The sequence below is a fragment of the Heterocephalus glaber genome, unplaced genomic scaffold (genome assembly GCF_053883595.1).
Source record: "Heterocephalus glaber isolate CG9 unplaced genomic scaffold, H.glaber_assembly_v1.0 deba00001428, whole genome shotgun sequence".
NCBI classification, from domain to species: domain Eukaryota; kingdom Metazoa; phylum Chordata; class Mammalia; order Rodentia; family Bathyergidae; genus Heterocephalus; species Heterocephalus glaber.
In genome coordinates this window covers 11906201-11934050 of record NW_028258293.1, presented here as the reverse complement: position 1 = coordinate 11934050, position 27850 = coordinate 11906201, and the positions used below count along the sequence as shown (strand labels likewise).

The 27850-nt window shown below is 39.3% G+C and overlaps 1 protein-coding gene across 1 annotated transcript in view; it reads right to left on the bottom strand.

Annotated features, from left to right (window-relative positions):
• The window catches only part of LOC101711316 (mas-related G protein-coupled receptor member A-like), a 37678-nt gene extending 24178 nt beyond the window's left edge, over positions 1–13500 (bottom strand). Inside the window, exons 1-2 of the mRNA XM_004851784.2 lie at positions 13395–13500; positions 1041–1174 (exon numbers count right to left, since the gene is read on the bottom strand). The gene's annotated coding sequence lies outside the window, so the exon portion shown is untranslated. The remainder of the gene's footprint in view (positions 1–1040; positions 1175–13394) is intronic.
• Positions 13501–27850: the final 14350 nt, after the last annotated feature.

Genomic DNA, 27850 nt, shown 5'->3' with positions numbered 1-27850 from the left:
CTGGCCTCAGGCTCTTCGCAATGCTTTGGGCTCTCCCTCCCCGCTTTCCCCCTAAGCAGACCTTTACTCTGCCTTGTACTGTCTGAGACTGGAGGAAAGAGGGAAGGGGCAGTCCTGTGGCCCCCACTGCCACGTGATTGGGTCACACTCAGAGCACACAGCCCATTGAGACCAGTGAAGCACAAGGAAGGACCGAAACCCACACTGCTCTAGACCGCCTGTAGTTGAGGGGAAACACATGACAGAGATCCCTGCAACTAGTCACTGGGCGCACTGGCCAGGATATAAGTTCAATGAGTCAGGACCGCATATCCCTCTGCCTGGCACTGGGGCAGGTCCAGGAGTCCCATCCATAGAGACTTCCTTGTCGATGGGGGTGGTTAGGATCAGCTCAGTGTTGAGTTTCACTGGCCGAAGATTGAGTTCCAAAGTGCAATTCTGTGATTATGATCCTGTCTCAGCCCCAGGGGAATGGAGTTTTGCTCCATGCTGTGCTGTGAGGTTGGGGGAGGAGGCTGAGGCCGTATTCTCTGGGCCCTCAAAGCTGACTCTAAGCAGAGTCACATGTGAGTTGATAGCTACAGAGACCTGCACAGCCTCAGGGATGAGCTGAGACTCACAGTAAGGCTGGTGATGCAGATGCACAAGTCTGTCCCTCTAGGCCAGATGCCTTTGTCTTGTGTGAGGGTCTCTTTCTGCAAATACTGGCCCAGGATTAGGAACATTTTGGCTCTGTCTCTTGCTGTGTCTCATGAGTGGGATCTGGAGGTTCAGCCCTCGGGACCTGGCCTGGGGGCGGGGGCTGGGGGGCTCTGCTTGGCACTGAGTTCCACCATAACAGGCCTGGGACTAGGTTTCAAGACTGAGTCCTGGCCTTAATATCCTCTTATTATTCCAAGAAGCAGATGTCTCTTGGGGGACACTGTACACTGTGCTACTTAGGGTTGGGGGAGGGTGATGCAGGCAACTCTTCCCTTCCTGTCTTCTTCAATGTAGCTTATCTTATTATCATACTGACATCAGGCACTGTGGTCTCTTACCTGATTACCCAGCTTTGTGAAGGTCCTCTGGTGAGTGACTAGCAGTTCAACTTTGTCTCTCTGTGGGGAGATAGTCGGTTACTCAGCCACCATTTTGCTCCCATATCTTTTTATACTTTTATTCTTGAAGTTCACTGAAATTTAAAAAAATAATTATTTGGAATTGTTTTTCTATAATTTCACAGATTTCTTTTGGTTTAGGGTTCATTGTTGGAACTTTGCTAGTGTCTTTTGAAGGTGACAGAATTTCCAGAGTCTTTTTAGATGCTTGTGTTCTTTTTTGGTGTTTGTACAACTCTGGAGATAGTCACTCTCCCCACTTTTTGACTTTTACTGGTGTTCTTGGGCAAGGGAGGCCCTTGCTATGTAGTCTAACCTATTACCCTGAGTAGATCAGTTGATAATGATTCTGTGTAGGCAAAGCATGCTTTCAGTTTCTCTATGTGGCTTTTGCTCTGATTTTTCATTAGATAGCTAACTGGGTTCTGCTATTTGGCAATACTTATGGTTAAGATGTGCAGTTGTGCTGAGCTACTGTAACATCGGGTTGAGCCATAGTATATCCCTTGGTCAGAAGGCACTACTGTTTGAGTTCATTAGTTGGCCAGTGTTGCAGGAGGAGCTTTAAAGTGAAGTGGATCAGGATGGAGGATTAAAAATGGTGGGATAGAAACTAGCAGCAAAATACAACTTTTCTAGGATCTGAAATAGAGACACTTGGACAACAACAACTTGGTCAAGAAAAAAATAGGTCTTTGGGAACGAGGAGGAAGCTTACAGGAAAATGAGAAATTTACAGAGAAGCTGGAGAAATGGAACACAATACAGAGAAAAGAACAAAGCAGTCTGGAATTCTGAGCCCTGGCATCCAAGGAGGGGGACCTGTCTTTGCTGACACAAGATAAGCCTGGAGAGGGTTAGAAGCCCCAGGGAGAAACAACAGACCAGGTCAGCAGCATTAACTTCAAGAAAAGCCCACAGCTTTGTAAACTGCAAAAACAGTTCAAGATTTTACTCTTAAAGTGAATCCTTCTGTATGGCAGGCTAGAGTTGGAGAAGAAATCCAGTACAGGACCCACCATATTTGAGAGGATTAAATCAGGAGCAATTTTGGGCAGTGGTTAATTCTTTAAGACTGAACTACAGAGCAACTACACTTGAGGGTTTCTTGTGCCACTCTACCACATTGACTGGGTGGAAAATGTTTACAAAAGAACATCAGAGAGAGGGTGAGGGTGAACGTTTAGTTCAGGCCAGGAAAGACCCAGAGGTCCCACACTCTTAGGTGAGGAACCAGGCCAGCACAATGTGGCTTTCAGAAGGGGCAGCATCTGAAAGGGCTGGCATGAATTCCAATGGTCTGGCTGGATCCCTAGCCCTGATTATATCCAGCACAGAACTCAGTGATCTGCTTTGCTTTTCCCATCTACCAGTGTGAACAAGGATACGCCTCAGTTTGAATGGTTGCCACAACTTGGGGCATATGGACAGAGGGGCCTCTAGAGTGGAAGTGAGTGGGCACAAACCACAGGCCATAAAGCTAGACAGTGAAAGCTGTGACTTGGAGCGCACAGAAGGACATGGACACTGGGAGAAACTGGAGTAAACAGATGGATCACACCCAGTGGGAAAGGTGAGGCAAGTTTCAGCCTTCACACACACAAATGTGACTGTAGAAACAAATTACATATTAGTAGTGCCTCACTATCTCTCCCTTGTAACTGGTGTATTACAATACTGCGCACCCTGGAGAGAAACCACTCATTCAGAAACATGAAGGAAGATTTTCTTTTTAACTCATTTCTTTCTTCACTGGCTTTTGGAGTTTGGGGTTTTTTTTCTTTTTCTTTTTGGTCTCTTTTTTTCCCTTTTTCTCTTGTTTGCTGTTTTTTGTTACTTCATTCTGATTCTATTAATTGTCTCTTACTCCTTAATAGGATCCTTTATTTTACTATTCTCTCCTCCTCACCTTCCTTTTCTTTATTTTTCAAATTTTACTTCATTCATTTTCCTTTTCTCCAACCCACCATCTTTACTAGTATTACTATTAAGCTTTATTAATCTTTAGCTATTTAGTTAATTCTATGCAATTATTGTTGAGGTTTTGTTATTGTTAATGGCAATACAGTTGCATTCAGTAGATATTTACTGTATGTCCATATTTGGTTTGTCTTCATGTTTATAATTATAGATCTCTTTTCTATGGCTAAGGTGCTACTGTGGTAACTTTTATTGATTCTTATGGTACATCAGTATTCAGTTTGACTTTATTATTGTGGATGATTTGGTTGCCTCTGGCAGGTGGCACAGTGTTGCTGTTAATTGGTTTTCACTGCATGCAAATATCTGGTTTATTTCTGTGTCATCAACAATACTGCAGTTCATTTCCTGAGAAGGGGGTAATGGGCTATTTATACTGCTCACTCCCGTCCCAAATTGAAAGCAGTGGTTGGATCCTGGGACAGAGGCAAAGGCCTATAGTTAAGCACACACAGAGTGCATCATTGAAAAGCAAACACTAAAAAGATCCCCATAACTAGCAATAGTCTTTCCATTATAATCGACTCATGAACATTAGCAAAACAAACAAATAAAAACAAAAAACAAAGAACAAAACATGAAAAAACAAAGCAAAATGTGCCTCAAAAAGCTCCCAACTCCCCTAAAGCTGATGTATGGGGCATCAATGGGGAGTAAATCAAAAGCCAAAGAGCTGAATATAGGAACTGATAAAAGAAGAGAAAAAACCAGATCAATGAGATTCTAAATAGATAATTGACTTAATCAATAAAATGACCAGTGAGGTTACCAACCACACAAATGAAAAGCTAGTTGAGCTAAATACAATAAAACAAAATATGAATGATCAGTTTAGTAAAGAAGTAGAGTCCATACAATGGTACCAAATGGAAATCCAGGAGATTAAAATTTTATTGAAAGTATGAGCAGCAGAAATGACCAATGTGAGGACAGAGTATCAGAACTAGATGGTAAGACTGATGCAGGTGACTAAATACTCTGAGATACCTTAAAAACAACAGAGAACATGGAAAATGGAACCAATAGCTGCTAGATGATGCAAAGAAGACTAATCTGGGCAGCCATCTTAATCCTGCACTCCCTCTGGTGTCTGAGGTAAACTTTTCTGTCTCCATGTTTGTCACTGCCCAAGAGTGGCCTGGCAGGAGAGTGAGGGTGGAAAGGGGTGGTGCCGGGTGCTGAGCCTTTGAGTGGGTGCTCGGGAGCTGCAGTGCCTACTCCAAAAGCCGCGGACAAATCCGCCCGCCCGGATAGAGCTACCGCCATGGGCTCAGATCCGTGAGGAGGCGTGGCAGCGCCCCCATTGCAACCTTGGCACCCTTTTAACTGAAGGAAAAGCATCTGTGTTGCCTGTGCCACGGTGACTGTAGCCCTCACATCCTCCTGCCCTCACCGACCCGGTGTCCGTGTCCTAACTGCAGCTTCCGGTGCAGGTACTTCCATCTCCTGATAGGAACTCGCATGGGCGGTCTCCAGTGTGCAGATGGACCCTCTGCACTCTTCCTCATCCATCTGCAGGTGGCCACTCATTTCCTCCAGGGTAGGGAAGATGGCTCCTTGGGAATGACAAGTCTTTGACCTCCTATCAAGCAGCCAGAGAATTTCCTCATGAACAGCTCCAAAACAGAAAGGGGCTACACATGCGAGTACAGTCACACTGGCTGGGTTCTACCATCTGCTCTACCAGTCCTAAGCAGGTGACTTTAGCAAACAAAAGGGGCAGAGAAGGTGAGCTGGTCCCAGCACCCAGAAGGAAGCTCCCCCGCTGCCATCCTAAGCTCCTAGGGCAGAGAAGGTGAGCCGCGCAGGCGCCAGAAGCACCCCCCCCCACCGTGGAAATGAGAAGACACGTGAACAAGCCTCAAAAACAGACTTCTGGATCACCTACAGCAACCCCAAAGGGAAACAAGATGGAACACTCTGATACTCAACCACCTGGACTCTCTGAACTGGCAACAAAAGAGGATCTGGGAAAAATGAAATCAGAAATAATTACTCAGATAACAGCAAAGATTTTTCTCATGGCGCAAGACATGATTAATAAATCTAGAGAGGACAGAGATAAAAAAATAGAGGATCTGAGGAACATGATGGAATCCCAACATAGGAAACAAATGGAATCCATAAAACAGATACAAACAGATTTCCAAGAGATTAAAAACTTCATCGAAAGTCTGCGCAGCAGAATGAACCAATGTGAGGATAGAATTTCAGATATAGAAGAAAAGATTGCAATTAGTGAGGGGGAAAAGAAAAATTGCTTTAAAATTGTAAAGGAACATGAGAAACCAATCCAGCAGCTGCTAGACGATGCAAAGAAGAATAACATAAGACTGATTGGAGTCAATAAAGAAACAGGAGAGAGTGCAGATGACATAAGAAAACTGTTCACAGAAGTTATGGCAGAAAACTCCCCAAGGAGGGGGAAAGAACTTGACATACAGATAAGTGAGGCATATAGGATTCGAGCTAGCCTTAATCAAAAAATATCTACACATAGGCATATAATAGGATTCCAGAAATCCAACAGAAGAACAAAATTCTACAAGCAGTGAGAGAAAAGAAACAAATCACATACAAAGAAAGCCCATCAGAATCACAGAAGACTTCTCAATACAAACCCTCAAGGCAAGAAGAGCTTGGAGGGATGTATTTCAAGCCCTAAAGGAAAACAGCCTCCAACCCAGATTGATGTACCCTGCAAAACTATCTTTCAAAATTGATGGAGAAATAAGATACTTTCATGATAAAGAGCACCTCAGGAACTTCATGAATATCAAACCAGCACTCCAAAAAATTTTAGACAATACCCTAGGAAAAGACAATGAGGATCACAACCCCAGGAAACCCAGCAGAATGAATCCACTGGGCTTGACAAATTAAATGCAAAGGGGGAGAATCCAAAAGAAAAAGTCAAGACAAGGCTTTTAAAACTTTTAACTTCATCTCCCTAATGAGTGTGTAATTCAATCTTGTTATTGTACTGATCAGTATTTTTCTGATTCTAGAGTTGCACACCTTTCCTTGTGCTATACTGGCTATTTATCATCTTCTTATGTCTATTTTTTAATTGGGTTGTCTATTAATGAGCTCTAAGAGTTCTTTATATATTCTGCTCATAGGTTATATGTATTGTAAATATGGTCTGTTTAAGGACTACTTTTCATTTTAATGATGTCATTTAAATTTCTAAATTTTGATGGAATCTCTCTTTCTTTTTTTGGTACTGGGGATTGAACTTGGGTCCTTGCGCTTTTGAGGCAGGTAGCAGAACCACTGAGCTAAGGCCCCGGCCCATGATGGAATCTCATTTATCAATTTTTTTCTTTTATACATCACGTCTTTTGTATCCTAGGTAGTCCTTGCCTACCCTGAATTCATATACATTTTCCCTTATAATTTCTTCTTAAAGTTTTATACTTTTAGGCTTTCATATTTAGGTTCATATATCCCTTCAAGTTATTTTCATGTATGGGAATAAAGGGTTGAGGTTAATTTTTTATATACAGATACCAGATGTTCTAGTGCCGTTTGCTGAAAACACTATCTCTTCCTTGGCTCTTGAATTGAATAGCATTCTATAAAATGCTAATGTTAAATAATCTTTCAAAACTCAGTGGACCATATATGTGTGGTTCTATTTCTAGATTCTCTGTTTTAGTCAAATGATCTATATGTCTTTCCTTACACCAACACTGCCTTGATTACTGTAGCTTTAGAAGAAGTCTTAAAATTAGGTACTAAACATCTTCCAACACTGTTTTTGTTTTTGTTTTTTTAACTTTTCTAGGTCCTTTGTACTCTTACATAATTTTAAAATTTCAATATCCAATTCTTCATTTATAGCAAGTATACACAGACCTGAATTTTTATATATACCTTGTGTTTTCTAATCCTGCTAAATTCAAATACAAGTTCTAGGGGCTCCTAAAGATTTCTTAGTATTTTCTTTGTAGATGATCATTTCATCTACATATAAAGATTTTGCTTCTACCTTGCCAATCCTATCCTAATTGTGTCATTTTATTGCCAGACTATTTTGGTGGGGCCTAGGTTTCAAAGTTTAATGGACAGATAAAGAGTAAGCATATCTGCCCTTGTTCCCCACCTTAAGGAGAAAGCATTGCATCTTCTTCATTCATATAAGGCATTCTCACTGGAAGTATGGAGTACATGTCTTTCATCTGTTGAGAAGGTTCTGTTCTATTTCTAGTTTCCTGATAGCTTTTACCATGAACAGCTGTAGAATTTAGTCCAATACTTTTTCTCCAACTAGTTACAGGATCATATGGCTTTTTCCTTTCCTCTATTAAAATGATGACTTTTGGGGGTAGATCTTCCAATGGTGAACCAACACTGCCATCCCTATAACAAAACCACTTTCTACATCCTGCCATATCTGACTTCTAATAGTTTGTTATGTTAAACAAATTTCTATGTATGTTCATACTTTTTTCTTGTATTATCTTTATCCAGTTTTAGGATTAGCACAATGTTGAGTTCCTAAAATGAGGGGAGAAGTGTTCCTTCTTTTTTCTGCTTTAATTGTTTGATATAATTTATCATTTAAAATGTTTATGAGCCTGCTGTTGTCATATAGGTAGGTTTTCAAGCTGGGAATATACTTTCTTTAATAGGTGCTATTCAAATTTTATATTTCCTCCAGAGTTAGTTTCATTAATTTGTCTTCCAAGGTGCTTCTTAGAAGTTGTCAAATTTATTTCAAAACAGAGTTTTGAAATATGCTTTCTATATCCTTTTAAATTCTGTAAAATCTGTGGTAATGTCTCCTAGATCTTGCTATTGTAATTTAAAAAATGTGTAATTGATATTGTGTAACAGGAAGAAAAGGTCTAAAGGAGCAGGGGAAGTGGGAGGGGTAGGGGAAAGGAAAAAAGGGAAAAGAAAAAATATGAGAAGAGGAACAAAATGGAAACAAAGTCTTTGCAAATAGGGAGGGGTGGAGGGGGTGAAGGGAGGGCAGGGGAAGGGGAAAAAAATAATAACCAAGATACTCATGTAGTGGTACAAGATCCCAATGATGAATGTAACTGTATTGTATACCTAAAATGTACCAATAAACTTAATGGGGAAAAAAAAGCAAAAAAAAAAGAGACTAATCTATGATTAATAAGGATTAGTAAAAAATCAGAAGACAACACAAATGGCATAAGGAACCTATTTGCAGAAATAATGGCAGAAAACTTTCCAAATATGAGGAAATAATTTAATATACAGCTAAATGAAGCATATAGAACCCCAAATAGCCACAATCAGAAAAAGAACTTCTCCACAAGAGATATCATGGGCAAAATCACAGATGTCCAACAAAAGGACTGAATCTTAATAGCTGTTAGAGAAACACAATGAGTCACTTATAAAGGAAAACCCAGCAGGCTTTTCAGCACAAACCTTAAAGACCAGGAATGCTTGGAGTAAAGTGTTTCAAGCCATAAAAGAAAACAAATTTCAACTGATATTGATATATTGTACAAAACTTTCTTTCAAAATTGATGAAGAAAAATCATCTTTCCAAGTCAAAGAGTACTTTAAGAAATTCATGATCATGAAGCCATCACTCAAAAATTCTCAAGGATATATCACAGAAAGAAAAAATGAAGCTAACAACGCCAAAAAGCCTAATGGAATAAATACATTAGGCAGGATGTACAGTTAAACAGAAGGGGGAAAAAGGGATCAGCAACAGGAAAATAATGCAATGATAGGAATAAATTAATACCTTTTAGTTATAACTCTCAATGTGAATGGTCTCAATTCCCCAATCAGAAGATACAGATTGGCAGAATAAATCAAGAGACAAAATCCAACAATATACTGTATACAAGAAACATTTAATTGAAAAAGAAACTCATACTAAAAATGAAATTATGGACAACAATATTCCCTGAAACAGGAATCTGAAAACAAGCTGGAGTGGCTCTCCTGTTTTCAAAGTGTACTTAAAGCAAAAACTGATCAAAAGAGGCAAAAAAGATCACTACATATTGGTTAAAGGAACAACTACAGGAAGAGACAACATAAACGGGATGAGCATACATAAACCTGTATACTCTGAAAATTGGCACACCCAACTTCTTAAACCAAACACTACTGGACATAAAAGACTGGATAAAAATCTACACAATTATATTGGGGAACATCAATACCACACTGCCAAAAATAGACAGATCAACTAGAGAAAATATCAACAAAGAAATACCAGAGTTGAACCAAACCTTCAAACAAAAGGATTTAATATATATTACAGAGTGTTCTACACAACAACAACAACAACAACAACAACAACAACAGAATGCACATTCTTGGAGTACATTGAACTTTCTCCAAAATATACCACATACTATCCCATAAAGCATGCTTAAGTAAATACGAAAGAAATAATATTATACCATCAATATGATCAGGTTATAGGGCAATAAAACCAGAAATCAATGGCAAAGGGCTGCGGATTTAGCTCAGTGGCACCGTGCCTGACTCACAAGTGCAAGGTCCTGTGTTCAATCTCTGGTACCAGAAGAAAAATCAATGGCAAAAGAAATCGTAGAAATTATGGAAATACATGGAAATTAAACCATGCACTCTTGAATAATCAATGAGACACAGAAGAAATCAAGGAAAAAATGAGACAGTTACTAGACTCAAAGGATAATGCCAGTACAATATACCAGAATGTATGAGACATAAGAAAAGAGTCCTAAGAGGGAATTTATAGCTGTGAATACCCACATTGGAAAAATAGCAAGCCCACAAAATAACCTAATGGTGCAGCTCAAGGTCCTAGAAAAACAAGAGCAATCCAAATCCAAAGCTAGTTCAAAGAAGGAAATTATAAAAATCAGGGCAGAAATTAATGAAATTGAGAAAAAAACCCCATTACAATGAATGAATCAATAAATCAAAGAACTATTTGTTTGAAAGGATAAACAAAATAGACAAATCCTTAGCCAATCTTAAAAAAGGGAAAGAAAAGATCCACATCAGTACAATAAGAAATGAAAAAGGTGAAGTCACAACAGACATTGCTGAAATCCAGAGGATTTTTAGTAACTACTTTGAAAACCTATATTCCAATAAATTAGAGAATTGAGAAGAAATGGATAGATTCCTAGATAAATATGAATTATGAAAATGGAACCAAGACGATATAAAATCCCTGAATAGTCCAATATCAGGTAATGAAATTGAAGTAGCAATAAAAAACTACCAATTATGAAAAGCCTGGGACTAGATGGATTCACCACTGAATTTACAAGAACTTCAGGGAAGATCTAATGCCAATACTTCTCAGACTCTTAAATGAAAATGAAAGGCAAGGACTACTCCCAAAGTCATTCCTGGAAGCTAGCCTTACCTTGATTCAGAAATGAGACAAGGACACATCAAAAAAAGAGAACCATAGACCAATCACTTTAATGAACATAGATGCAAAACCCCTCAACAAGATACTAGAAAACAGAATGCAGCAAATCATCAAAAAGATCATATGTCATGAACAAGTAGGCTTCATCTCAGGAATACAAGTTTGGTTCAAAATATTCAAGTTGATGTAATACATCACATAAGCAGAATCAAGGACAAAAATTACATTATCTTCTCAACAGATGCAAAAAAGCCTTTGACAAAATCTAACATCCATTAATGAGAAAATTCTGAAGAAAATAGTATAGAAGGAACTTATCTCAATCTGATAAAAGCCACTTATGACAAATATGCCAATGTCATATTAAAGGGGAAAAAGTTGAAAGCTTTCTCTCTATAGTCAGAAATAAGACAAGGATGTCCATTATCAGCACTGCTGTTCAATATAGCACTCAAAACATTAGCCAGAGTTACTAGGCAAGAGAAAGAAATAAAAGGGAGGGCTGGAGATTTAGCTCAGTGGTTTCACCGCCTGCTGTGCAAGCGCAAGGACCCGAGTTCTATCCCTGGTACCAAAACAAACAAACAAAAAATGAAATAAAAGGGATACAATAAAAGGAAAACAAGAAGCTAAACAATCTTTATTTACAAATGACATAATTCATTACATAGAAAACCCAAAAAATTCCATCAAAAGACTCATAGAATTCATAATCAAATTCAGCAATGTAGCAGGACACCAAATCAACACACACAAATCAATAGTGTTCCTGGGCACCAATAACAGATCCATGGAGGAAGAAATTAGGAAAACAATATCATTCACAGTAGCATTAAAAAAAGTTGGATATGGCCAGGGATTTAGCTCAGTGGTTCTGCCACCTGCCTTGCAACCACAAGGATCTGAGTTTGATCCCTGGTGCCAAAAAAAAAGTTGGATAGGGGCCGGGGATTTAACTCAGTGGTTCCACCGCCTGCCTCCCAAGCACAAGGACCTGAGTTCGATTCCTGGTACAAAAAAAAGTTGGATACTTAGGAATTAACCTAAACAAGGAAAAGAAAAGCTTCTACAATGAAAACTACAGTTCTCTGAAAAAGGAGATTTAAGAGGACATCAGAAAATGAAATGAGATCCTCTGTTTCTGAATACTCAGAACTACTATTGTCAATGTGGCCATACTTTTGAAATTGATATACAGAGTTAATACAATGCCAATCAAAATACCAACTGCATTTCTCTGAGAACTAGAGAAAACATTCCTAATGTTCATATTTTCTGAAGAGACCCAGAATGGCAAAGAAATTCTGGGCAACAAAAGCAAAGCAGGAGGCATCACAATCCCAGATTTCAAGCTATATTACAAAACTACAGTGATAAAAACAGCATTATACTGGCACAAAGAAACACCTGTGGATCAATGGAACAGAATAGTGGGTGTAGCAAAAAACTGCAGGCACATTCAACTACTTGATCTTTGACAAGAACATGCATGACAGGAAAGACGGCCTCTTTAACAAATGGTGCCAAGAAATCTGGCTGTCAATATGCAGAAGATTGAATCTAGGCCCATATCTCTCACCATGTACTAAATTAAAATAAAAATGGATCAACAATCTACATGTTAAAACAGTAACATTTAATCTGCTGAAGATAAAATAGGTAAAACTCTTACATAGAGATTAAGCAAAAATTTTCTGAACAGAACCCCAATTGCACGAGAAATAGCACCAAGAATTAACAAACGGGATCATCTCAAATTAAAAAGATTCAACACAACAAAGGAAAGAACCAACCAAATGAAAAGATTACATACAGAATGAGAAAATATTTGCATCTATTCCTAGTATAAAGGTCTAATATATAGATTATAAAAAAACTTGAAAAAGACTGCCCCAAATAAGAGACCCAATAAAAAATAGGGAACTGAAATAAATAGACATTTCTCAGAAGAAGTACAAATGGCCAATTAATATGCAAAAAAGTTCAACATCACTGGCCATTAGAGAAACGCAAATGAAAACAACACTGAGATTCTGTCTCATGTCAGAAAGAATGGCTATCTTCAAGGAATTAAATAACAAATCCTGGGAAGGCTGTAATGAAAAAGGAATTCTTTACCTTGTTGATGTGAGTGTAAACTTGTACAGGCACTATTGAAGTCAGTATACAGATTCTTCAAAAAACCAAAACTAGAAATTCCATTTATAGTTTCCCCCTTTAGTTATCTTTCTGAAGGAATTAAAGACATCATATTATAGTGATACATACATAGACATATTGATAGAAGCTGAAATCATAGTAGCTAAATCTTGGATGTAGTTTATATTTCTGTCATTCAGATGAATGTATAAAGAAAAAAAATACAATGGAGTGCTGCTCTGCCACGAAGAAGGATAAACTTGAGTTATTTGTTGGAAAATGGATTTACCTTGAGACCATAATGTTGCCAAATAAACCGGGCACACAAGCTTAAATTTTGTATGGTTTCTTTCATACGGAAAACACAAAATATAAATAAAGGGCAAAATAAAAGATAGATAATAGGAAATAGGAAGGTAGATGCAAAAGGGAAGAAGATCAAGAGATTGAGCAAGGGAGAAGGGAGAGGAAGGAAAAAGAATAAAAAATAAGTAAGATGTGTTAGGTACATGTACCAAGTCCTCACAATGAATGTAATCTTTATGTACTGCATGCAAGCATGTTAGAAAAGTATGGATGGATTTTCAGTCTTGGCTATCAGTTTTGAATCCCACATTGTGAAGCTTGCCAGCACCAAAGTTACTTCAGGAGCTTCAGGTCTTTTTTTTTCTTTTCTTTCATATCTCCTATGACTCTCTGAGAATCGTACTTCACCCCAGTGTGGAATTATGTGTATACGGACCCAGTAGAAAGATGACAGTAGCTTTGGAGATAAATTTTGGATAAAATCTTACCTTTCCACCATTCTTCTTGCTGAATAAGAAACTCCTGGGATTGAAAGTTGCTAAAGGACACATCTCTGTCCTGGAGAATTGCTTTAAGGAGCTGTAAGGAAGTTTGCTACTTGCATGAGACTTATCAAGATGCTCAACTGCTTTGTGGTTTCCTGTGCAAAGACTTGCTAGCAAATGAGCACATAGAGTCCATTAAGTCATGTTCTTCATGAGATGTTTCTCAATATTTGGTCTGATACTACTCCTCTCTCTCAGCCCCTGCCCATGCCCATTCCCATCCCATCTTGTCATTCTTCCTCTGATGATTGCTAGTTTGGGACTTCTTTCTGCCCTTTAGTGCCAAGAAATATGAGGTTTGTGGGGGAAATCTTCTGACTAAGAACAGAGCACATACTCCTTAGTTATCATACAAGGCCCTCTCCCACCTGGCCCCTCTTTTTTGTCAAAGCAGTATGCGTGCTCCTTTATAATTTTTCTAAAATGGCACAGAAACACATGAAATAAAAGGCAAATGTCTTTTAAAACCCTATTTTCTAGAAGCAATAACTTGTTTGAGTATTTGTTCTTAAATCTTTTATTAGTTAAGATTTTAGTTTTGAACAGTGAATTTTTATTTCTATGTTTAATTAGTCTGTGTTAACAAATACATAAGTCTACAACTCCCATAAGATGCAAAGAGGGCTGAGGATTTAGCCCAGAGGCACCGTGCCTGCCTTGCACATGCAAGGTCCTGAGTTCGATCCTTGGTACCAAAAAAAAAAAAAAAGATGCAAAGAAACTGGCAAACACTCTAGGCACACTGGGTCATAAGAACAGGCATGGGACAAGTCAGAGTTGGATTTATCCAGGTAAGGATTGCCTGGTGAACTGGCAGTGTAAGTGTGGCATGGGAGTGTAAAATAAGTGCAAAGTAGTGATTATAACAAGAGTTTGTGGAATCTAAATGTGGCAAGGATGGAATTGAAGGTCAGTGAGACTTGTTGGGTCAGTAGACTGGACCCACTGTGGTTGGAGTGGGAAAAATCACTTGAGCCAAAGCTGCAGGAAGAGCAGTTGTACAAATAAAAGTTCAGTCAAGGTAACCTTGAATCTGTGACTTTGGTGGTCATACCAATGTGTTGATAACAAAATGCAGGACTGGATGATTAGAATGGAGTGGATGATAATGTTAAAGGAAGAAGTTGTATATTGGCAGCCCCCAATCTTTTGGGATCAGGGACTAGTTTCATGGGAGACAATTTTTCTATGGACTTGTGGGGGGTTACTTTAAGAAATATTTTCAGTTTCTTTTTGTTTTATTTTCATATGTTTGTGATACATAATAATTACATCCCCCAGTGCTAGCATCACCACCTCAGCTCTACCTGAGTTCATCAGGCATCAGATTCTCAGAAGGAGCATGCAGCCTAGATCCCTGGCATGCACAGTTCACAGTAGGGTTTGTACTCCTATGAGAATTTAATGGCACTGCTTATAAGTAATACAAGTGATGGGGAGGGGCTGTAAATACAGATGGAGGTTTCTGTGCTCATTCCCCACTCATCTCCTGTTGTGTGGCTCAGTTCTCAACCTTGGGGCCTCTGGTGTAGAATTGGAGAAGTTAGAGTGTGGATATTGGATTTACCATAATTGAGGACAGAGTTCTTGGTGGTGAAACTTGTAAACTAGATAGTTAGGCCACAAAATAATATAGTAAATGTTTACATCACTTCCAGTGATGTTAGTGTATATCACATTTTTTCTTTAAATTTAATTTAATAACAATGTTTCTAATAACTGATTGCACAACTGTTAATTCATCTTTCGTGTAAAAATACTGAAAGGTTTTGAGTGTAATTTTTGTGTAAGGATTAAAATGTTGATTTACTATAAAGATGAGTCATCCCCCTCTTTCCCTCTTGGGGTTTCTCTATAGGTCTTCTCACGATGAAAAATATCTTTTTTTTTTTGGTACCGGGGATCGAACTTGGGTCCTTGCGCTTGCGCAGCAGGCAGTGAAACCACTGAGCTAAATCCCCAGCCCGATGAAAAATATCTTTAGTTGAAGCTGTGTAACATGAAATTATAAGTCCTGACTTTCATTATAATCTTAGGGTGAGGTGATGACATCACAACAAAGCACTCTGCTTGCCCATGTGTGGCAAATGCTCTCAGTCTGTGTCCTCCTGGCTGCAGGAAACCCTCACCTATAGCCAAACTCTACTGTAGCACATGGCAATCATGGGATGCATGTATGATATAGAATCAGTCGAGTGATTGATTGGGGATACCACTGGATCTGGAGTCATGGAACTTAAGTTCTATGTACTGAGTCATGTTATAAAAGCAATCAATAGATCTGGATGATAAAATTGCAAACTATGGATGGTGACATTTGCATAGCTATTTTTTACTGTGTTCTGAATACTCAGATTTCATTTGTCTTCATTTGATCTTTCTTCTAAGGAAAAGCTGATAGGTAGCCCCTGATCTGCAGAGAACTGCTGTGTTGTTACAGCATCTCATAGTGGCCCCTTTGGTGTGCTTGAATTTTTGGTGGAATGAATAACTCCTGGTACCAAAGAGACTCAAACTCTGTCCTGGCCCAAGGTTTTATCAATATAATTGATATGATTATAGGAGTATGAATTGTTTTTAATTTTGCTCCCCATGAGGATTGATATGCAGGCAAAAATGTTGTTTTTAAGGACATTATTTTGTAAAGGACCTGATGACCTAATCAGTCCTCATAGGGAGCAGGAGGTAAGTGGAGGGTAAAAACAGAAATCCTCATTTCTGGTGAGGACTGATTGAGGGAAAGTCAGAGCCATAACAATTAATGTAAAATTTTGAGGCTCACATTGTACCCCCAAATGTAATAAATCTATGAAATATTAGTGAATGGATTTCCAAATATACTTTCCACTTTGAAATCAATGCTGAAATTACAATGTCAAACAGAGATTGGTCCCATGTCTTTCTAGACTTTATGTTGGTCTAAGACTCAATAAACACTAATTTTCAAGAGTAAAGGCCATGCTTTTGAATTCCAGAGTCTAAGAACAGCTTGATATCACATCAGGGACAAATGTCTGTAGAAGACATCTTCTATACCACTGGCATGTTCATATACAGACAGATAAATTATCTTTAAGGGCATTATTTTCCAAAAGACCCAATGATTGAGTGAGACAAATTCTACCTCCACTAAGGCTCCAGTAAGAACAGAATATAATTCTCATGGGAACATAGCCTGAGAGAAAAAGAACATCTTTTTAATGTACCTATTATGTATAGGAAAATTATAAACACAGTTTGTGGTTTGGGGAGGAATCCTTTACATGGCTGTGATACTAAAAGTAGAAAGTTCTGAATAAGAAAAGATTTAGAGGAGATAATTTTTTTTTTGTATAGAGAGGAATACAAGTATTCTACTTTCAGATGAATCCTTTCCACAGAAAACCAGAAAACTAGGTTGAAATAAACCCATGTAAAGACACTGAGAAATTACTGAGATAGTTCAAAGGCACAAGGCAGAGAGAAGAGCAGATGACTGTAAGGGAGGCATGGCAGTGTTCATTGCAAAGCCACATCTGATGAATGGGGAGGAAGCTCCTCACTGCTCCCTTCTGCTCCCCACACATCCAGGGCTCCTGGAGGTGCATGACCTCCATGTCCATCCTCCTCAGCAGTGTCCTGTGGAGCCCTCTGGAGAAGCACCCTGAGTGTCTGCTGCCCAAAGGAGCCAAGGAAGAAGGCAATGATGGGTTTGTGCAGCTGTTAACAGGGCAGGATACACACAGTGCAATGAAGTCATGAAAGGATGAATTGTAGTCAGCCTGAAGCTACAACCCAAGGAGCCACTGGGTGACATCAGGCAGGCTGCTAGGGAGGGAAACAAGGAGCAGGCAGGATGGTCGCATAGATTCTGATCAGTCGCATTTCCTAGAGCCACCCAGGAATCTTAGCAGGATCCAGAAAGAACCACAGTTTCAAATATCAGGAATGTGCTGATGAAAAAATGAAGAGCTTGACACCAAACAAAATCCAAGTACCCAAGTAGAAGGCACAGTTAGTGCCTTAAAAGATGCTCAGCAACAAGGCCCACAGAAGAGCAAATTAGTTGACATGTGTCTTGGCTGGTGGCAGCGGAACCAGGTGGACCACATGACAAACAGGCAGAACTCAGTTCTAATGGCACTGGACATGCTTAGGCTTGTGAGGTCGGGAGAGCTTATCATAATGAGGTAGAAGTAGGGAATGGAGGTGGAAAAGGTGATGGGATGGAATAAGTTGAAGAGTTTTTCCTGCCAGCCCAACCACAGCAATGGTGATGGTTGGTAAGCCCAGGATCAGGATTGCTATCCTGATCACAGAAAATTCTCTGGGGGAAGTTCTTTACTGCTTTATGAAAGGCTTTGGATATGAGCAGAGATGGTTATGCAGATTTCAGGCAGAATGAGGACTACCTTACAAGTAGTTGATCAGAATCTTCTGAATACCAGTCAGTAACCGGTATTCTTTGAATCCTCATTAGTCGTACAAAGTAAGTCCTGTTATATTCATCCTAGGAGGAAAGAGACACCAAGAGGTTGAAGAACTTGCTCCTGGTTTCACTCCATAAAGTAGTAGAGCCTGAATTGAACCCACACGTCTCCACTAGAATCCTGACCCTTCAACAGCCCTGCAGATCCATTTTCAGGGTAGTGGAAATGGGATGAAGGAGGCAACCTCTACTCTCACTGATTTAGGAACAGCAATGCACATATATATCTTATTAAAACAGAACAAGCAAATGTTGGAAACTGCAAGGAATAGCAATCCAGGAAGTATGGAAAACAGAAGAGCTGGCTGGAGAATAATAGAAAGCAGGAGCCTATTCCTGTCTCTCACAAGGACTTGTTGGTCCAAACTGCCCAGGACTCACACAGGCAGGAGGGGCCTTGTGGGAGAAGGCAGGAACCTCTAGGCATGAAGGAGTGAATGCACCTATCACCTGCTCTCTTAGTTCCTGCAGCTCATGCTAGCCTGAGGAGGCTATGGAAGAAACCCCAAATTCTGGGGTTGTTCTCTTAGGCTCCTTGGCCTTTTTATTCATGTCACCGATCAGTTTGCTGCTCTACCTTTTAAGTGTATTAGATGCAATTTTGGGGAAGTCAGAGAGCAAGTGGATGGCTGAAGTGAAACTGGAGCCCAGGGCTTCTCAGCAGAGCCCTTTCTTCCCATCTACTGTCCCTTAAGTCAGAGGGCACAAAAAAATATTCTGAAGCTCAAACTAGAATGTTTCTCTTTGTACTTCATCTAATTTGAACTAGTTGTCATCCTTACAAAAACTGGGGCATATCAACTACAAATCCATATTATTAAGAAAAATCTGGCAACTTCAAGCTCACAGTAACCAAATGGAGCCGAATAGCAGTTGGCTACTTGAGACGGGGTATGTCCAGCAGGTCACAGCCCTCACTATTATCTTCGTTACCAAGGGCGTGTGTTACCTGGCATTTATCAACTCATTTGCTTGTTTGTTTTTCTTAGAGGGGCAAGTCACTATTTCCTGTAACATATCAAGAATATCTCTTACCTAATTCAGCTTGCTTCATTTCCTTGGCCTCTGTAAGCATTTATGTTATGATTCTATCTTTGCACCTCTAACCTATACTTACCACATTTGCAAAGTGAAGAATGTGAATAAGATGATTCCAAGGCCCTTTCCTATTCTGGCTCCACAGTCTCCAAGTCTGTGCTTCAGAGACTAGTCGTGCTATTGACAATGCTTAATTGTTCTGCAGATGGCTTTGAGGGATGATTTGCTCCGACTCGTGTGTTTGAATTATGATTTGTTTAAACCCTGGGAAGAAAGATAGCTTTTGTTTTGTGAGCTTGTCTTTACCTTTGATTTTGAACAAAATGAATACTTCAAATAGTGCAGCATAGCTTCATTTGCTAAGACAGGGAGAAACATCTGAGGTTGCCAGGAGAGTAGACTATCAGAGTCTACGCATTTACTTTTTCCTTCCTCATTTCCTCTCTTGCTCCTTTCGTCTTTCCTTACTTTTTACTTTTCCTCACTTTCTCTTTCTTTGCTTTAAGCAGTGATATTAACACCAATGACCTCTCTGACAAAGACAGCAGTTGGTTACCGGTGGATTTCAGACTGTCCTGAACCCAAAGGGTTATTTTTAGAGACCACTTCCTACCAGCCAAACAAATAAATGCTCAGTGAAATCATTTCCTGGGCTTTAATCTAGGCTCTGCAAGTATAAAATCATTTGATCTTGCACATGCAATTAATTTTTTTCTAGACTAGTTTCTTCATCTGCAAAAGAGAAGAGTGGAGAAATAGCTGGATGTTCTTGCAGTTCCTTGTAGCCCTAACATTTTACAAGAAGACTGCCAGAGATTCAGGAAGTAAGGAAGCACCAGCAGTTGACTTCTATAAAACTATGATCTAGATCAGCAGAGCTATGGGAATCCCTTACATGAAAGCTGTAATATTTAGGTGTAGGTCTTTGGCTTTTCACTAGTTCTCATCTGGCTGTCTAGTAAGTGGTAAAAGAGGGACTTCTATCTACTGTTCTCACTAGTGCCATGTGCCTCACCTCCAGTATCATCTGTGCTCTACAATTTCCCCTTAGAATAGTTTCTTTGGTGTAGAAAGGGTCAGCAACAGGACCTAAATAGCTCTAATTTATTCTTCAAGTCCAGCCATCTGCAGATTCCACAGTTCCCCAGCTGCAGGGATGTGAATTTTGTAGCAATGTGTGTGCTTCCTGGTGTCTTGTGTAAAAATTTCAGAAAATTTCTACCATTATGAAATACTAATTTTTTCTTTTGCCTTTTTTGGTACAGGGATCAAACTTGGGATGTTGCACTTGCAAGGCAGGAGGCGGAACCACTGAGCTAAATCCCCAGCCCTGAAATACTAATTTTTAAAAGTAAATTCTCCCTCTATCTAACCAAGAAGATACAGTGAAAATGGGCATAAACGTCCTGTAAAGTAAGACACTGTCTAGAAACAAGAAGACAATTATTTCTGGAGTCTGGATCCCCTGCATCAGAAGTGATATTTGCTCATTTGGTTTGTCCACCTCCTTGCACCTCAGTTCTTGACTTGTTCAGGTGGAGTTTATATTGTCACCAGTGGAGTTTAGATTGTGCACCTTCAGGTATACATATCTCTCAGCGAAACACTGGAAAGCATTGTTTCAGGAGCTGATCAGCTTTCAGTTGCTAGCAATATAGAAGTGGAGGATTATGAATTTTTCTGAGAATTTTATTTTTTATTTTTTGATACCTGGGATCGAACTCGGGTCCTTGCACTTGCGCAGCAGGTGGTGAAACCACTGAGCTAAATCCCTGGCCCTTTCTGAGAATTTTATAAAATAGATGGGCAAAGCCTTGACTCACTTATCCAAATGACAACTATTCACCGAGTAACTATGGTGTTCCATAAAATGTCCTCAGTGACAGGGTGAACTATTGTGAGCACAATCAAGTTCTTCTTTTAGGAGCTTACATTTTATTGGGGGAAACAACTTTTAATATTCTTCTCTAATTAGAGAAAGGAGAAGAGGTTTGTTTTGGTTCATGGCTTTTGAGGGTCTAGTCCACAACTGGCTTGCTCCAAGGCAGAAAGGACACAGTGGAGGACAGCTGCTTAACTCATGGGAGCCAGGAAGTAGACAGAGAGGGGAGGAGCTGGGGACAAGACAGCACCCTTTCAGGTCACGCCCCAAGTGACCCACCTCTTCAAACCAGGCCACACCTTCTAGCAGCACATTCAGCTCTGAACTCATCAGCGGATTAATCCAGTGAGTATAGTGCCCACCCCCATGATCCAATCACCTTCACAGAGCACCACTTCTGAACACATGAGAGTTTTTTGTTGGGGGGGCGGTTAGTCCTAAGCCAGAGCAGCCTAGAGCTCAGAGCTCCAATGATATTTGTGTATCACAGTAAAAGCAATTGAGATCTCTAGGCATCACCTTGACAGGTGGGAGCTCTAACACCAGGAGCCACTGTGGGTCCTGAAAGCAGATTCAGAGGGAGGCTGGTTCAAGGTCTTTATTGTCCAAGTTCTAAAAGCTCCTGGATGTGACCTATGGGAGAAAGGACAGGTTAAGAGGAACATGCATAAGTATAAGGGGTTGTTTATACTCATAAAGCAGCAGAGCTGCAAGGCACTTTAGGGATAATCTATTCAAATACCCTTACTTTAAAGATGGAGTCATTGAGCTGCAGAGAGAAGTTCCTTGCACAAAATCACAATCAGCAGTCATCAGAACACTAGAAATAGAATTTATACATATTAATAAGGAGAACAAAGCATATTAGAAACAAATGTGAATAGTACTATTCTAACCTTGATTGAAAATCTTACCTTTTGGAGGTGAGTATATAAGTGTTAGACATTTTTTTCAGTATGCATTGATGTATTTAAAAAATTCTACATCAACAATGCATAAATATAAAATAAAAATCTTATTTAGAAGAAGTAGTATCTTCAAAGTTTCAAATGTAGCAAACTGAAACTCCGCAGTAGTGAGGCCATATAAAGTTTTTTCTTTTATTCTACTTTTCTGTATTTTCCACGTTAATAAGTTGTAGACATTGCTGGTCTCTCCAGTATTCAGTTAGTCTTTCATTCTGGATGTACAGCAGGTAATGTGAGTAATTCTGGTCCATGAATTGTGAGACTTTATCAATGGAAAAGCTCAGTGCTGCCTGACGATCACAGCATTTAATTTTTAATGTGGGTCTCTTTAGCAACAGTGAACTCTAAGCTTTGTGTTGAGATGGAAGGGCCTTGGTTTGAGGTAGACTCAGAGTCCAGGGCTAGAGAGAAGCTGTTGCATGCTCACTTTTTATGAACTGGAAATCAACTGTATTAAGTGACTGGTAAGCCACTGATATTTTGCTGGCATTGATTACCAAGCATAGGGCAGACTAGGATAACATAGTAACATGTATAAATTATGTTCTAAGATGAATCATTGCTATTTCTTAAAATTTAATCAACTCAACATGAACCATATTCAACAATTTTGTGCCAAAATTTCAGAAACAATCACATTAAATTATGTTTAATTAAAATCATCCTACAGTTGTTATAAAATCAGGGTCACTTTGTAAGTTAAGGGCTATTGATTTGTAATTAATAGTTAACAGAGTTCCAGACTTCTAACATTGGGAGGGACCTATATAGAGCTATATTAACATCATCCAGTACAAATGAGTTGTCTAAACTTTTGGTTATCAGAAATACCAGAAAACCTTAGCTGCCAACTCAGCCCATCCCAACAATGTATTTTAGAACTAGAAAGATGATCATAGACCAAATGAACCCAAAGTGTGGGTTCAGATTGGCCTGGCCCTGGGTTCCATCCATTAATTGATTCCCATGTATCATAAAGGTCAAAAATGAAACTTTGTTTCCTGGAGTTTCTGCTTCAGCTCAGAGTGTAAGTTAAGAGCCTTGTATCAACTTTCCTCCTGCTGGGAACAAAGTATTAAATGCCTGCAAGTAGAGGTTTATTTTAGCTCACAGTTTGAAAGGTTTCAGTCCATGGTTGGCTTGGTCCAGGCAGAAACATCATGGTGGAGGGGTGGAGTGGGGCAAAGTTACTCACATCTGGGTGGAAAGCAGAACACAGGGAAAAATGTCCAGAGAGGAAGAAGCTGGGTACCAGATACAGCCTCTCATGGTCAAACTCCATGACCCACCCAGATATACCCAGATGTGTGCTTTTCTAAGTCCCTCGGCAGCTCGCAAGCCACTCAAGTTGATAATTAAGCCTACCTGTCACAATCACAATCCAATTTTAGAACATTTTCATCACTTCCGGGAGAAATCTTGCTTCCTTTAGCTATCATTTCCCTCCTTGCTCCTTATTTCTGCCTCTGGCTCAGCCACAGGTGATCATTAGTCTATTTTCTATTTATTTGTCTATTCTAGACATTTTACATAAATGGAACCATGTGTTTTTTGTGTTTGGCTTCTTTTACCGAGGAAAATATTTTCAAGTTTCACCTATGTTGTAGCATATTAGTACTTCATTTTAAAAATTGATAATTTGACGGTCCATTGTATGAATATACCACATTTTGTTTATCCATTCATTAGTTGATATTCATGTAGGTAGTTTCCACTTTTTGACTATATGAATAATACTATTCTGATCATTTGGGCACAAGTGTTTTGGTTCATATACATTTTTATGTCTTTTGGGTATCTACTTGGGATGGAATTGCTCGATCACATGGTACTCCATATTTGAGGAACTGCCAAACATTTCCACAGTGGTCACACCATTTTGCATTCCTTCCAGCTATTTGTGACTGTTCCACATGTCCTTTTTTTCTACTCCAGATACTTTTAGTATCATGGGATCTGTGCCAAGTGACAGTTTGCTTATATTGCAGACTCAACCTGCTGCAGAACTTTTTCTTGGTTTGGGTTCCCTTCAAAACCAACAGCCTTCCACATCACTCAGTAAATGGATTAGAGGAGTATTCTAGAAATATGCTGTGTCTAGAATGCAAGGAGGCTTACTGAGCCTTGAAATTCTTCCATGGTGGCTGGAAATACATAGTACATAATCATGTCTTTTACTTTGAAGGGGATGTCCCAGTATGCCTAAAGCCACCAAACCACCAAGGTCAGGACCTTGAAACTGTGTAATATGTGTTTTCTCAACATCCAGAACACTTGCCACTTGTTAATCATTGGGCCAACTTAATATGATGTCATCTATATACCAATATAATATTTCTGTGGGAAGAATATGTTGTGATGATGCCAAATGTGGCTCAGGAGCTGCCACTGATACTATCTTTGGTAGATGTCAGTAGTCCACCATCATCTAGCATATACAATTGATTTTTACCAGGGTCAAACCAGGTAAATAGGTGGGTATTCCAACAGGACAACCTCTCTTGCAGTTATTCAGATCCTTGAGGATAGTACCCATCTCTGATGTTGCCCTGGGCACAATGTTTTTTGAATTTACTGTTTTGAGTAGAGGAGAGTACAGTTTCAGGGGCATCCACTTTGATCTTCCATACTACTATAGCTTTTACACCATAGGTCAAATTAGCAATAGGAAACTTTTGTTAACTTCTAAGCCAGTCCATTCCAGTGACATGTTTTTAGAACTGTGGAGATGACCACTCTTTTTTCTGTGAGTCCAGTTGGTTCAGATAGATGTTGTCCGAGATTCTATTATCTGATTTTCATGTAATAGAAAATGGAGCTTTAGGTCCCTGGGTTTCTGTGTCAACTCAGACTGTAAATAAGAGGTCTCAATCAGTCTGGTTATTCCCTTTCACTCAACTATTGGCACTTCACTTGGCTAAATATTAGCAGTAGATCTCTTGGAAAGAACTGGTGGAATCATTACTACAAAAAACTTCCGTGGCTCTTTCTCAAGGTTATAAAGTATCTTTTTCTGTTTCCAAAATTAAAATTCAAGGTTTTTTAGTTTTTACTTTGAAACAATTTCAAACTTACAGAAAAGTTGTAAGAACAGTAGGCAGAGATTTTGCCTGCTTTCTCTCAGAAATCCCATTCAGGTTTGTAAAGTTCATTCAAGTTCATTAGGAATTTTTTGTTGCTGTTGTTGTATGGGGGATTGAACTCAGGACTTACTTGCACTTGTAAGGCAGGCACCGGAACCACTGAGCTAAATCCCCAGCCCATTAAGAATTTTTTTTTTTTAAGAGAAAAAGGGTCTAGTCATGATACCATGTTGCATCCAGTTGTCCTATCTGTGTGGTCTTCAATCTGCACACACTTCTCAGTCCTTACTTTCATGACTTCAAGATTTTTTTGAGGATTATAGGCTGGTAATTTTGTAGAATTATCCTCAGTTTGGTTTGTACAATGTTTCTCGATCAAGTTTATAAGATTTGGCTGAAGTGTTCCTGAAGACGATGCCATGTTCCTCTCATTGCATCTTGCACGCTGATTTGGCCCAGATTGGTAGTATTGGTTTGATCATTGGCCAATGCGATGTCTGCCCCATTTCTCCAGGATCATTCCTCCCTCTACACTTTGTAAATAAGAATTTTGTGGGGAAGTATTTTGAGACTTTGTTAAGTTCCTTACCCCAGTCCATTTTAACCCACTAGTTTTAGCATCTATTAATTTTTCTTGCCTGAATCAATTATTATGCCAGTGGTTGCCAAGCATTGATTTCTTGGTTTATCAATTTCTATTTGGCATTCTATCAAGAGGAAATACCTTTTCTCCTCCCCACTTATTTTATTCATTTCTATATTCAATTGTAACAATCAATTCCTGTGATCCAGTGCATCATTATAATCTGTTATTATCAACATTTTGTTGCTCAAAATGTGCATATTTTTTCCACAGGGAGTCCCTTGAAGGTAGTTTCTGTGTTCCTTTTACACGTCCTCATCATTTTTAAAAGCTTTTTGTTATTTTCTAGAGTAAAGAAGACTAGCAGAGTTACATCGTTCTTTTTCCTGCCCTTGTCCTGGAATCAGGCATTCTTTTCAGGTGACCTTACACTCTTTAGATGGAGGGTGATATTTACAAACAGATTTATTACAGCATTGCTACTTCTAGGTTCTTTAGTTGTTAGAGCTATTGTATGTGTGTATATATATGTGTATGTATATGTGTTTATATATAAATGTGTGAATATATGTATATGTACATGAGTATGTAATCCATGTACATGATTGTAATGTATTTATATATATTACTAGAAATATGGATATATCTACAAGTAAATATTGAAAACTCTTAATTTATACTTATATTCTCAATTCCAGTCTAACATCGCATGTTCATTCCAACTTTCTCTATTTTAATTTGTATTTGCCTCTCTCAGCATTTAGAATTCTTGCACTCATTATGTTCAGTGTTCATGTACTTTCTGAATCCCTTGGAATAGGACCAATGCCCAGAGCCAACTGGACCACTGAGCTGCATGGACACCCTTCTCATGCAGGCCCTGATCCTACTAGTCCACCTCGTTTATGCCTCCTTCTCACCCCTGCTCTGAGAATTCCTTCATGTACTTCTCAGCCTCACGTGAAACTGATGTGTCATGGATCTGAAGTGGAAAAACTGGATAAATGATCATGATTCTTTATTGGACTAGCTGACTAGCCTTTTGCTCATTTGTTCTCCATTCCTTTTGGATATGCTTTGTAAAAAGTAGTATCTTTGATACTTGCAAATATCTGCCTCTAGTATTGCTGGGTTCCATTACCATCTCTTCTCTGTCAAGATCCCTGGCTGATACTCTGAATTGTCTATTGTGGTAACTATCTCCTTTAACTATTAATGCTGATCTTTGGTCTCTGCTAGTCTAGATCCTCTTATCCCAGCTGAAACCAAGGGTCATAGCTCTTTAACAGTATCTCTGACTGTCAGACCCCACCTGCAGTGGACATCTACCACTAAGCTTCTCAATCGTGAAGGTACTCTTTTTTTTTTTTTGCCATTGTTCCTTCCTCCAGACCATTCTCATGGTCAGAACCTGAAATGGAGATTGCATAAGGGAAGGTTCTTAGAAGAAACCTGTAAGAGAATGAGGGATATAGAGTAGGGAAGAGGCAGAGCTAGACATGGAGATAGTTTCAGGTAAGGCCAAGATTGGTCGTGATCTTGAGTATCAACTGTAATGTGGACTCTCTCCCATCTGGTGGTAAGAAAAAAGGATTAAAAATCTCTCCCTGGGGTCAGACCTCAAAGGGTAAGGTGTTCCACTCACCCAAAGATTACACTTCTAGAGAAGGTTACAGATGAGAACTATTAGCAATGGAATCTTCTCTACCTTGTGGATGGATTAATGAAACCAAACTCATAATAGGAATCTCATGATATCTGGACACCTCACTAGCAGTGTCTGCTATACTTGAACAAGTGACAACTCTCAATAATTCTGACTGTGCTTGTTTTGTGTCTGCATCCTCAGAGCTGAACATAGTTGGAGAGGGAATCTGCCTGAAGGATAACACATTAGAAATGACCAACAGCCTCAAGTGAATCCTCAATGCTGCCAGCAACCAAGGTATGTTTCTTTAGTCTATGAGTCTCTTGTTCTCCTACATGACTATTCTGTGACCACCCCTTTCTTCAAACCTGTGACATTGTCTCCATCACCCTCACTTACCCTGATTACTTTTACTAAGGCAATACAAACATTTGAAAGATAAATTCCACAAAGATCCACCTCTATGTATATCATCTATTAACATTTTTTGTACTCTGTGTTTGCTTTGGCTTCTGTGGGTGAACTATCACTGCCCCTCCTAAGACCAGCCCCACATGGTAGGGAAATGAGGACTTGGAAGTTGAAGCCCTATCAAGAAGGCATTGCTGGCTTGGCAGGGGTCATTGTTATCTATGTTGAGGTGCTGTGCTACCCAGAGCTTGGAGGAAGAGGGGAAGTATTATTTTGACCAATGTTAAGCTTTCTCAGTTCCTGCTGTTGGTTCCTGTT